Below are 11,483 nucleotides of genomic sequence, written 5' to 3' on the forward strand. Positions count from 1 at the left end.
ACATTGCGCATCGTGAGTCAGAACAGGCCTTTGTGACGACCCTCCCACTCTGTCTGCCATGTTCTCTTTGTTCTTGTTTCCTTATTAGGATGCCGGTGGGCGGAGTTGGGAGGGTCGTCAGCTACATGGGAAACACCTGGGCCCGGTGTCTCCCAGGATAAATACACCGCTTCCCCATTCATGGAGGAGACTCTCTCCATGCAGACACCTTTATAGATTTTGTTGTGTGTCTTGGTGGCCTTTTGGTTGTTTGCTTTGGCACCTTTCAACACCCTACATTATCACATTCATGCATGCAAAACACTCACTTACACTACTGATTACACACACCATTGTACTTAGTTTACTTTATTTAATACATATATATTTTGTTACTCCTTATCTCCACGATGTCTCCCTTTTGTTACAGGCTTTGAGCCGGTTCGTAACACCTTGCAAAAACCTTTTTCCCCTGGCACATTTTCTGTCTGGCGCCCGCATTGTTGTTATCCTTACAAATAAGAACTTTGGATGTGTGCGTTCCAATAAAAGTAAGTGCCCATTTTCTGTATATCGTGTCGTCGTTTCTACTGTATCATGCAGTATGTATATATGGAGCATAATCTATTTAATGTTTTATTCACATGTATTCAAGTACTGGTGACAAATCATGTATTCCAATTCATGCATCCATTGTAATGGACACATACTGTATGTATGATGTGTGTAAAATACTTTTTGAAGGTTGTACTGATTAGGATGAGCTATTTTCCAGTTATATGTGGCGCCATGTTTGCTGACATCATACGATGCATTCTGGTTGTCACATAAGCGTCTGTCAGACCAAATATGTTATATAAAACGAGGTGAAGGGACAGTTCACTTGGATGACTTATGGTGCTTTCAAGACAACTGGACAATCTGAAAAAAAACGAGGTAAAATCATGACGTCAGTGATCTTCAGGTAGGAAAGTCAGAGCTCCTGAAAGAGGCCAAAGTTCTCAAGTTGGAGTTCTAAGCTGGATGACAAAAAATATAGTTTTTTTTCCCAAGTTCCCAGTTGTCTTGAATGCACTGAAGTTGAAAGTCGGAGATTTCCAAGTTCCCAGTTGTTTTTAATGTGGCATCAGATTGTAACCATGGCACTTCACGATTACCAGCACAGACCCCGCTCTCCAGGGATTCAAATTTTATTTAGCGTATAAACTTCTCCCATGTTTACTCCCCCATTTATTGATAAATCCCCCATCATAGAAATATTTCCTGCATCATATCCCCCCACGATTCCTTCCCCTATTTCTACCCCTCATTGACTTAAACCCCCCCACACACAAATGAAATGAACCCTCCCACAAACCCCCCCTAAAATGGTTTCATCCCTGTTTAGCATTCACTCTATGGGTAGGCTAGGCAGTAGGCTTGGATTTGGTGTGAGGACCTGTGAGGTGATTTTTATTTTATTTGTGATTTGTTAAAAACAGTAAACAACTTGTCAAGGCATGTGCGCCAGCTTTTGTATACACTAACAATTACATTGAAGATTTGTAAATATGCTGAAAAGTGACCAAACTATTGGGAGCAGCCATCTTTGACTTTATTTACATTTCATAGTGAATGACATTCTGGGATTCGAGAGTTTTCGCTTGTCAAACAAACAAACATGGCTGCCATCATAAATAATGTAGTTGCTGTTAGCTTAGCAGAACAATATTACAATTTTCTCTTGTGCACACCAGAGATGTGGTATATTGTAAACAAGTCTAGCTGTTAGGTCGCTAACTTTGTTTTATTTTTTTGTCAGCGCAACCTGTTAATGCCACGTCTACTCCCGCTCCCCGCCATTGGCGCTCATTGTCACTAGTTTACTCATTATTATGCACACCTGCCACCATCGTTATGCTCACCTGGCCTCATGAGACTCACCTGGACTCCATCACCTTCCTGATTACCTCCTGTATATCTGTCAGTCCCTCTGGTTCTTTCCCCAGGAGTTATTGACTCCATGTTTTATGTCTGTACGCCACTCGTGTTTCCGTCCATGTTCTTTTATTTATTAAATTCACTCCTTGTACTTGCATCCTGATTATTAGCGTACATGTTACAGAATACAGAATACACAAAGGTTCTCAAGCCTCGGTTGGCGTGTCAAGCTTCCATTGCCAAAGCTACTGGGGATGCCTCAGCCAGCTCGTCAGGCTCCCGCTCCTTGGCCGGCTCAGGCTAACGGGCCTCGATCGGCTCTACAGGTTCCCGCGCCTCAACAGAGGTGAGCAGCCCGCTCCTGGTCCTCGGGACCATCCCTCTGGTTGGCATCCTGGAGCAGCCCGTCAGAAAGGGGGTACTGTCACGTCTACTCCTGCTCCCACTCTCTGTCGCTCATTATCGCCAGTTTACTCATTATTATGCACACCTGCCACCATCGTTATGCGCATCTGTGCCTCTTGAGACTCACCTGGACTCCATCACCTTCCTGATTACCTCCCCTATATCTGTCACTCCCTTTGGTTCTTTCCCCAGGAGTTATTGACTCAGTTTTATGTTTCATGTCTGCACCCTACTCGTGTTTATTGTTTTGTTCCATTTATTTATTAAAATCACTCCCTGTACTTGCTTCCCGATTATTAGCGTACACATTACAGTTATTTAGACTGGATTAAGCACTACCAAAAACTGCTATTTGCATGTGAAAAATGTGTGCCATTTGCTATAGGCCTATTTTTGTTGGTGACACTTTGATGTTGCGATAATTTGCAGCTGTTTAAATCTATCAAAAGTTTGCAAGTGCCGATGGAATTTATTTTGAAAAAGCACAAATTAGATTGAGCAATAAAAGCCCCACTCGTGGTCTTAAAATAAACGTGTGTTTGGTAGTAGCACAATATCACAGAGGAGTTTAGAAGGGAGGAACTCCCTCAAACTTTTATTCTATGTGCTGGGATCTGCATTGTGCACTTTTTTTTCAATGCTGTTTTGAATGTCATTGATAAAACAAGTGTCACAATTATTTTCGGAAACATCCTGTCTGAATTAAAAGTAATCCTAGAAGCCAAGATCTACTTTTTCAAAAGTATCTAATCTGATTACAATATTTCTGCTGGTAACCGATTACAGTTGCTGTTTTTTGTAATCCGTTCCATGTAATACATTACTCACCAACGTGGCTTATCAGACAGTGAAGGGAGAATAGAGCGATTCTAAAAGAAAAATACACTTTTAAAATGTCTCTTTTAAAATGTCTCTCACAAGCATGTGCGCACACATACACATGCAAAGATAATGTGTAACTTTAGTTAAACTTTTCACAAATTGCATGTCATTTCTTGGAAGGACTATTTTAGGATTCCTAGTACATAAGACAACAATCGAGCAAAGGAAACATATTGTCCTGGGTTTGAAATGGCCCTACCACCTCATACGCAACTCTGCTTTATTGTACTTTTATTTTGTTTGATGAGCAGGCTTAGCTATAAGTGTATGTTTTAATTTATACCCAAATGATATGTATTTTAATTTATACCCAAATGATATGTATTTTATCTCAGTAATCTTACAATATTAGTCTAAGAACCTCTCTGGTTCCTGTAGAGTTTTGTTCTCTTGAAGAAAATGTTTTTTAATCACAACCCTTGATATGCCCTTTCTTACACTTCATCTGACAACAATAATATTTGTCATTTCATCTGTCTGTATACTCTCTGCAGTCACTCTCTACTCGCACCCGTTCCTGTCCTAGTGGATCTCCTAATGGAAGTTTTAGTGGATCCCCTGAGTGAATTTCTTGGTGGATCTCTTGAATGGATTTCTGGGTGGATATCTATGTGGATCTCCTGACTGGATATCACAATGCATCTGAGTGGAACTGTGAGTGAGTGTGTGATCATTTGACTTTGTCTCTTTAATGCTTCTGTATTTCTATAAAAACACCTGTAAAACTTTCCTCATACTCCAGCTAATTGTGTTTGGAGTGTTTGTCGGTTCCACAAGCGTGCCTAGGGAAGTAGTTGTTTTAATGATGTTGACGAACTTATGCGTAATCAGGGTAATGATCCTTATCGATTACATGGTGGTTAAGCACAGGTAATTACAATCTGTGTTTTGTGTTATAATACACTTTGAAAAAATCTATAGCTTCAAAATAGGTTTAAAACTATCATGATCATGGACTGTCAGTCCTTGCCTCTACAGTTGTGTCTATGAATTTAAGTGGTTAAAGAGCATTTCTCTAGCCCCTTCTCCCATCTTTAGCGTCAGAAGGGCTGCCGTTGAGTTGAAACACAACACATGACTGTGACGTTACATTAGTGTAACAGGTAGTCAGGGTCAGGTTGGTAGGTAGGAGTGTGTGATGAGTCTCTCTGTGGTTAAGTGGCTTTAGGAGCAGAGTGACAGTGAGCTGGATTTACTTACTGGATTTACTCCCAGTCTGTTCCAAGTCTGGCTCATCTCTTAGTCTTCTTATCCCCTGAAAATTCAGCTACTGACCTGGTCTGAAGCAACCATAACCCACGGATCATTCAGCTACTGCCCTGCACTGACCTGGTCTGGAGTAACCCCATAACCCCCTGATCATTCAACTACTGCCCTGCACTGACCTGGTCTGATAGTAACCATAACCCCCTGATCATTCAGCTACTGCCCTGCACTGACCTGGTCTGGAGTAACCATAACCCCTGATCATTGAGCTACTGCCCTGCACTGACCTGGTCTGGAGTAACCATAACCCCCTGATCATTCAGCTACTGCCCTGCACTGACCTGGTCTGATAGTAACCATAACCCCCTGATCGTTCAGTTACTGCCCTGCACTGACCTGGTCTGATAGTAACCATAACCCCCTGATCATTCAGCTACTGCCCTGCACTGACCTGGTCTGATAGTAACCATAACCCCCTGATCATTCAGCTACTGCCCTGCACTGACCTGGTCTGGAGTAACCCCATAACCCCCTGATCATTCAGCTACTGCCCTGCACTGACCTGGTCTGATAGTAACCATAACCCCCTGATCATTCAGCTACTGCCCTGCACTGACCTGGTCTGGAGTAACCATAACCCCCTGATCATTCAGCTACTGCCCTGCACTGACCTGGTCTGGAGTAACCCCATAACCCCCTGATCATTCAGCTACTGCCCTGCACTGACCTGGTCTCATAGTAACCATAACCCCCTGATTGTTCAGCTACTGCCCTGCACTGACCTGGAGTAACCATAACCCCCTGATCATTCAGCTACTGCCCTGCACTGACCTGGTCTCATAGTAACCATAACCCCCTGATTGTTCAGCTACTGCCCTGCACTGACCTGGAGTAACCATAACCCCCTGATCATTCAGCTACTGCCCTGCACTGACCTGGTCTCATAGTAACCATAACCCCCTGATTGTTCAGCTACTGCCCTGCACTGACCTGGAGTAACCATAACCCCCTGATCATTCAGCTACTGCCCTGCACTGACCTGGTCTCATAGTAACCATAACCCCCTGATTGTTCAGCTACTGCCCTGCACTGACCTGGTCTGGAGTAACCATAACCCCCTGATCGTTCAGCTACTGCCCTGCACTGACCTGGTCTGGAGTAACCCCATAACCCCCTGATCATTCAGCTACTGCCCTGCACTGACCTGGTCTCATAGTAACCATAACCCCCTGATCATTCAGCTACTGCCCTGCACTGACCTGGTCTGATAGTAACCATAACCCCCTGATCATTCAGCTACTGCCCTGCACTGACCTGGTCTGATAGTAACCATAACCCCCTGATCATTCAGCTACTGCCCTGCACTGACCTGGTCTCATAGTAACCATAACCCCCTGATCATTCAGCTACTGCCCTGCACTGACCTGGTCTGATAGTAACCATAACCCCCTGATCATTCAGCTACTGCCCTGCACTGACCTGGTCTCATAGTAACCATAACCCCCTGATTGTTCAGCTACTGCCCTGCACTGACCTGGAGTAACCATAACCCCCTGATCATTCAGCTACTGCCCTGCACTGACCTGGTCTCATAGTAACCATAACCCCTGATTGTTCAGCTACTGCCCTGCACTGACCTGGAGTAACCATAACCCCTGATCATTCAGCTACTGCCCTGCACTGACCTGGTCTCATAGTAACCATAACCCCTGATTGTTCAGCTACTGCCCTGCACTGACCTGGTCTGGAGTAACCCCCTGATCAACTGCCCTGCACCCTGGTCTGATCGTTCAGCTACTGCCCTGCACTGACCTGGTCTCATAGTAACCATAACCCCCTGATTGTTCAGCTACTGCCCTGCACTGACCTGGTCTGGAGTAACCATAACCCCCTGATCGTTCAGCTACTGCCCTGCACTGACCTGGTCTGGAGTAGCCATAACCCCCGATCATTGAGCTACTGCCCTGCACTGACCTTCTCTAGCCTGTGGAAACCACTCTACAAGTGACAACTCAGACCCTGATTATTGTGATTGGAGAGACCAACTCCGAGAGGTCTAACGGACCCACAGCATACCTCAACGGACAGGACTATAGGCTGTAGGACCCACAGCATACCTCAATGCACAGGACTATAGGCTGTAGGACCCACAGCATACCTCAACACACAGGTATATAGTCAACTATGGGACCTGTCTTAACGCACAACTACTGATTCACAGACCTGTGACACACTCTCTAGTGTACTTATGTCAATCCAACAATGTGACAAACTACGCAACCACACAATGCTGAGGAGGACTCTAGAAGTCGAAAATCGTTGCAGTTGTGCATCCTGATGAACAATTCCGAGCTGCTCATATGTATTATTTTGTAAATATTTTCTGTTAATGCTTTAGATCACTAAAGTTTATTGCAACATACTGGCCACCTACCAGTTTCTTACTTTTTTCTTACAAACCAACAACCAAAATCTCTGGATAAAACAATGACCCAAGCAAGCAAGTAAAACTGCATCTGTGGGCTTTCCTAATATATTGTTATGCAACTCTGTGATGGTTTAACTAAGTTCTGAACTAACAGCATGCTCATTCAGAATGATTTCCTACTGAAGAGCATTGAAGTTCTGAACTAACAGCATGCTCATTCAGAATGATTTCCTACTGAAGAGCATTGAAGTTCTGAACTAACAGCATGCTCATTCAGAATGATTTCCTACTGAAGGGCATTGAAGTTCTGAACTAACAGCATGCTCATTCAGAATGATTTCCTACTGAAGAGCATTGAAGTTCTGAACTAACAGCATGCTCATTCAGAATGATTTCCTACTGAAGAGCATTGAAGTTCTGAACTAACAGCATGCTCATTCAGAATGCTCCTAGAGCTTGAGATCCTATCAATTTACACTATGCACCATTTTTGCCAGTTTGCTCCAGCAGGAAATGTGAATTACTATGTGGATTGTAATTAATGGACATTTTTGTAGGGGTTGATACATTTTTTGTAAGAGAAAATCTAATCAGAAATGTCAAATCTTTGTAAATCTCAAACACATTAAAGATACAAATAAAATGAAGATCCTACCTCTGTATTGATTTATATATCTATGTACTTCCCTTTTAATCCGAATGAATTCAAATCTTCCTGGGCATATAATGATCTTACTATCCTTATGTGTTGTTACCTTGCAAGTCTACACTGTGTTTCTGTCTTTGTGATAATGTAATTGCATCTGAATCTATTTAGCTGGTCACTGGATATGTAAGATCAATTCCTATAAAAGGCAATGATTTCAATTTGTTCATTCAATCACACGTCTTCAACACACATACAATTTGTCTATGGACAACACAATACTGTGTCCAACACCCATGTCACAGCTTAAACGTGTATTTAAACATGAATTTAAACACAAGAACACACAACCACCAACACTTGAAAATGCAGTTTAGGAACCTGACGCCACACAGACTAGCCTCTCTCTTCACATAAGTATTTCTCTCCAACAGGGTGTGTGTCTGGTCTGCATAGTTAGTCATCCCAGCATGGTTACCATAGCATTGCGTTAGTCCTCCACACTACACACTGGCTAACAGATAAGCAACATTGAGAACCCCCGGTCTAAATGAGTTTTTTTAACTCATCTGAATGAGGTGTTTTAGCAAAGGGCAATATTCAGCATGTAAATTACATTGACTGCCATATCAGTGAATAATAATCACAAAAACAATTTTGTGATAATTGTCTATCCATTCTATTTACGTGTACAATCACATATTTGTGATCATTGTTGACTGGTCCCTGCAGCATACCATTGCAAATATGTGATTGGAACAATAACAACAAATGCTTCTGAACAGCATTGTTGTCTGAAAAGTATCTAAACAATGTTTTGAGCTGATGGGAAATAAAGGTCTTAACGCCTTTATTCCTCAATTTGACATTTTATTATCAGAGATAAATGCAAAGTTCATCATCCATACATCACATGGAATGCCAAACTTGTTCCTTAAAGTATGCCATTCCATGAGAACAAAAATTATATTTCAACTTGAAGCAATGAGCCCAATCAGTCCTCCATGACCACAAAATCATAAATAAGAGATTAGGCAAATTATCACCTAAAGTCAATGACTGCACCCCCACAGAAATCAAATTACTTAATAAAATGTAATAGAAGCGGAAGGTGGCCGAGCTACGGAGGTGTTTGTCAGACAATCCCGAAAATCCGCCATCTCACAATAACTTCTGTAGTGTTCGAACGGTTTGGTCTGCAAACTAATGTCCACACTCAATGGAAAGATGAGACACGATGGTGTTCTACCACTCCCACATCGTCAGGGGACTCATCTGAAGTTGGTACCGCCATTCTGCCAACTTCTGTCTGTAGCATCCGAACAGGTCCGGCTAATAGCAGTAAGGCCAAATTCAATGTTTCATGAAATAATTGTCTTTATGAATATTTGTTTTACGTGGTGGACGTGTGGTCCTTCTGTGGCTCAGTTGGTAGAGCATGGCGCTTGTAACGCCAGGGTAGTGGGTTCGATTCCCAGGACCACCCATACGTAGAATGTATGCACACATGACTGTAAGTCGCTTTGGATAAAAGCGTCAGCTAAATGGCATATATTATTATTATTATTATTATTATTACCTAAAGGGGTCCAAAGAATTAACAGCAAATAACTAAATGTTCCTTGGTTTGACCAAGGATTTTGGCTAATCTATATTTTCATATTTCCGCGTCATATTCTTGAAGATCGAGGGGTATTAAATTAATTAGAATGTCTGGAAATATAACAGACTTTGGTTTTTAATGTGAAGATATAGCCTAATCGTATTATTATCTGTAGTAGAAGCAATGGGTTAGAGGAAGTCTACATAACCAACCCATGAAGTAAAATGCAACATTGATTAATGGCCAGCAATGTAAACTAAAATGGATTTATCTGGCAATAAAGTGAAAGTGGACAGATTCTTGTGGCTGAGGGCAGTATTGAGTAGCTTGGGTGAATAAGGTGCCCAGAGGTGCCCAGAGTAAACTGCCTGCTACTCAGTCCCAGAAGCTAAGATCTGCATGTTATCAGTATATTTGATTAGAAAACACTCTGAAGTTTCCAAAACTGTTTGAATGATGTCTGTGAGTATAACAGAACAAATATGGCAGGCAAATATAACAGGCAAATCTAACCAGGATGTGGGAAATCTGAGGTTTGTAGTTTTTCAACTCTTGGCCTATCAAATACACAGTGGGATATTGGTCATATTGCACTTCCTAAGGCTTCCACTAGATGTCAACAGTCTTTAGAACCTTGTTCAATGCTTCTACTGTGAGGTGGGGGTGAATGAGAGAGCAATGAGTCAGGGCTCTGGCAGAGTGCCATGAGCTGACCACGCTCGTTTATGTGAGAGTGAGCTCTGTTCCATTGCATTTCTACAGACAAAGGAATTCTCCGGTTGGAACATTATTGAAGATTTATGTTAAAAACATCCTAAAGATTGATTCTATACATCGTTTGACATGTTTCTAGGTACTGTAACGGAACTTTTTGACTTTTCATCTGCTCCTAGTGAACGCGCGTCATGAATTTTGATTTGTGAACTGAACACGCTAACAAAAGGAGGTATTTGGACATAAATGATGGACTTTATCGAACAAAACAAACTTTTGTTGTGGCACTGGGATTCCTGGGAGTGCATTCTGATGAAGATCATCAAAAGTAAGTGAATATTTATAATGCTATTTCTTACTTCTGTTGACTCCACAACATGGCGGATATCTGTTTGGGTGTTTTGGTCTGCGAAAGTGAAAGCACGCCATATGATTATGTTAGGTCAGAGCCTAGTCACAAAAACACACACAACCATTTTCCAGCCAAAGAGAGGAGTCACAAAAAGCAGAAATAGAGATAAAATTAATCACTAACCTTTGATGATGTTCATCAGATGGCACTCATAGGACTGCATGTTACACAATACATGTATGTTTTGTTCGATAAAGTTCATATTTATATCCAAAAATCTCAGTTTACATTGACGCTTTATGGTCAGTAATGTTGTGCCTCAAAAACATTGGCAAATTCTCAGAGAGCCACATCAATTTACAGAAATACTCTTAATAATAATTGATAAAAGATATAAGTATTAAGCACAGAATTATAGATATACATCTCCTTAATGCAACCGCTGTGTCAGATTTCAAAAAGCTTTACAGAAAAAGCAAACCATGCAATAATCTGAGTACGGCGCTCAAACACAAAAACAAGCCATGCACTTATACACATGTTGTGGAGTCAGTAAAAGTCAGAAATAGCGTTGTTGAACTTCACTTACCTTTGATGATCTTCATCAGAATGCACTCCCAGGAATCCCAGTTCCACAAATGTTTGTTTTGTTCGATAAAGTCCATAATTTATGTCCAAATACCTCATATTGTTAGCGCGTTTGGTAAACAAATCCAAACTCACGAGGTGTGGACAAGTCCAGGCGAAAGTTCAGACGAAAAGTTAAAAAAGTTATATTACAGTTCGTAGAAACATGTCAAACGATGTATAGAATCAATCTTGATGTTTTTTACATAAATCTTCAATTATGTTCCAACCGGAGAATTCCTTTTTCTGTAGAATTGCAATGGAACGCAGGTCGTTCCCAGGTGTGCGCAGCTCATGACCCTCTGGCAGACCTCTGGTGGAATCAGCTCTCATTTGCCCCCACTTCACAGTAGAAGCCTCAAACAATGTTCTCAAGACTGTTGACATCTATTGGAAGCCTTAGGAAGTGACCCCATAGACACGGTATATTCAATAGGCAATGAGTTGAAAAACTACAAACCTCAGATTTCCTACTTCCTGGTTGGATTTTTCTCAGGTTTTCGCCTGCCATATGAGTTCTGTTACACTCACAGACATCATTCAAACAGTTGTAGAAACGTCAGAGTGTTTTCTATGCAACACTACTAGTAATATAAATATCCTAGCTTCTGGGCCTCAGTAGCAGGAAGTTTACTCTAGGCAGACATTTCATCCCAAAGTGAAAATGCTGCCCCCTATCCCAAACAGGTTTTAAACTCACTGACTCAAAATATATATATTC

At 41.7% G+C, this 11,483-nt stretch overlaps 2 long non-coding RNA genes across 2 annotated transcripts; one reads left to right on the forward strand and one right to left on the reverse strand.

Moving 5' to 3' along the window:
* The first annotated feature begins 1,946 nt into the window (after positions 1 to 1,946).
* Positions 1,947 to 4,591, forward strand: LOC118387977 (uncharacterized). Its single transcript, XR_004826484.2, has 3 exons — positions 1,947 to 2,317; positions 3,681 to 3,840; positions 4,454 to 4,591. It is a non-coding gene; the product is annotated as an uncharacterized LOC118387977 (long non-coding RNA).
* Positions 4,592 to 4,798: 207 nt separating this feature from the next.
* Positions 4,799 to 7,458, reverse strand: LOC127931901 (uncharacterized). The gene is made up of 4 exons (XR_008143391.1): positions 6,205 to 7,458; positions 5,817 to 5,975; positions 5,120 to 5,761; positions 4,799 to 4,898 (listed from the first exon to the last, which is right to left on the reverse strand). It is a non-coding gene; the product is annotated as an uncharacterized LOC127931901 (long non-coding RNA).
* Between the last annotated feature and the right edge of the window lie 4,025 nt (positions 7,459 to 11,483).

This window comes from Oncorhynchus keta, chromosome 9 (genome assembly GCF_023373465.1).
Source record: "Oncorhynchus keta strain PuntledgeMale-10-30-2019 chromosome 9, Oket_V2, whole genome shotgun sequence".
NCBI lineage: Eukaryota > Metazoa > Chordata > Actinopteri > Salmoniformes > Salmonidae > Oncorhynchus > Oncorhynchus keta.